The following is a 2,087-nucleotide window of genomic DNA, read 5'->3' as shown; positions in this document are numbered from 1 at the left end:
CTAGATGATCTCTAATGTCCCTTCCAAACCAAGCCATTGTATGGGTCAATGATTTTCCTGTGGTATTTTCAGCCCCTCAAACTGTTCCAGCCCAGGGCTCTGTCTGGAGGAGGGTGGCTCTGGTTAGTACAGACCTCTGAGGAGTTTGGACTTGGCTGTTCTTCACCAGGATGGGACTTGGGGGGTCCCCAGAGGACACTCCAGGAGAGTCCTTGCCTGGTCTTAGTGGGCACTGGGGACAACGAGGCACAACCACCCTCTGCAAAAAGGACAGATGGCCAAGGGGACAGAGGGGTCTCAGTGCCACCAGAGGCCCTGTGCAGGGCTGGGTGCTGGGGGGGTGTTGAAAGCAGGACCAGGGTCCTACAGTCAGGTCTGTCCCCACAGGGATGTGGGCACGGTGTGTGTGTCCCTCCCAGTGCCACCAGCTCTGGCTCCAGCCAGAAACTGATGCAAAAACCCCGGTGAAGCATCATCCAGAACCTGCTAATTGGCCCCTTGGCAACTAGCCAGGGGCTGGGGACTGCAGCAGCCCGGACACCAGCAGTCAATCCTCCCGAGGCCCTGTACTGTAATTACCATCCAGCTCGTTAGCACTAATTGGGCTACTCCCAGGAAAGGAGCCTGATGGGAACTGAAAATAAACAAAGTTGAAACGCTTTTAACTCAGACTTGCTGGAAAGCCCAGGGAAGGAAGGAAGTCAAAGAGCCCCGGAAGCCTCCAAGGGATGCTCCTGCCCCGTGTCCCCAGCCCCAGGGCCCCAGATCTCTGCCCAGCACAAGGGGACAAAGCTGGGATCCAGCCCCTGCTTCCCAAGGCCACCGCCTGCCCAGCAGGAGCTGCTGGGGGTGCCCTGACATTTGTCCCCACTGCCCCTGTTTTAGGGCAGTGCTGGTGAGGTGTGACTCAGGGCAGTGCTGGGGTGTCACGGAGTTGCCCCCACCCACCGGTGTGTGCAGGGGGACAGCTGAAGAGTCATAGGATCACAGAATAATTTTGGTTGGAAGAGATCTTTAAGAGGAGTCCACCTGACACCCAGCACTGCAACGTCCCCACTGACCCGTGTCCCTCAGCACCACATCTCCACGGCTTGGAAACCCCTCCAGGGATGGGGACTCCACCACTGCTCTGGGCAGCCTGGCACAGCCCTGGACAACTCTTTTTGGTGAAGCACGGAATCATAGAATCATTTAAGTTGGCAAAGACCTTTAAGATCATTGAGTCCAACCATTAAAGTCTCCAACTGTGGAGAGACAACGTCACACATTGTCCCAGAGGGCTGGAGGTGCAACCGTGGACCTCCTCAGCCCTACAGTGGGGCTGTGCAAAGCTGAGCTCCTGGGCCAGGTTTCCCTCATACTCTGAGATCTACACAACCAGTGGCTGTAGTTCCAGATGCAGAGGAATTCGGGTGATGCCCAGAACATCTCCAGCAGCTCTCTGGTAAGATGTGGCCCTTCCAAGCTGCCAGCCCCTCTGACAGGGTGACAATCGCTCAGATGACCAGGGAGGGCTCTGCTGCTGCTGCTCAGGCTGCCAGAACATCTGGGAGGTGAATCAAATAAATGAAGTAGCTGCAAAGCTCTTCCCCCTGCGCCGGGCTGCCCTGGGGGCATCGCTGTGGCACCAGGCATGGCACCAAGCATAGAGCAGGGGAGGCACCTCCTGGTTAGGAGGCAGCACTGCCACCTCCTTGCACTGCCACCACCTCCTGCCACCTCCTGCCACCTCCCTGCACTGCCACCACCTGGGGACATTTGACTGTTTTTTTTTCTCACACCCTTTTCCTGAGATGTCCTCCAACCCATTCAGGTATTAAACTGTCTTGGCCTTCAAAAGAGGAGGGTTGTGTCTAACCTGCATGGGGCAACAGTCCCTGAACCTGGTAGCTCTTGAACTATGTCTGGCACTTGGTTGGGGGATGCACAAGGCACTGGCCAGGCTGGATGCATGGGCCAAGGCCAATGGGATGAGGTTCAACCAGGCCAAGGGACAAATCCTTCCCTTGGGTCACAACCACCCCCTGCAGCACTCCAGGCTGGGGCAGAGGGGCTGGAAAGTGCCCCAGGGAAAGGACCTGGGGGGT

Source organism: Merops nubicus, unplaced genomic scaffold, assembly GCF_000691845.1.
Source record: "Merops nubicus isolate BGI_N331 unplaced genomic scaffold, ASM69184v1 scaffold5246, whole genome shotgun sequence".
NCBI classification, from domain to species: domain Eukaryota; kingdom Metazoa; phylum Chordata; class Aves; order Coraciiformes; family Meropidae; genus Merops; species Merops nubicus.
This window is presented reverse-complemented; position numbering follows the sequence as displayed.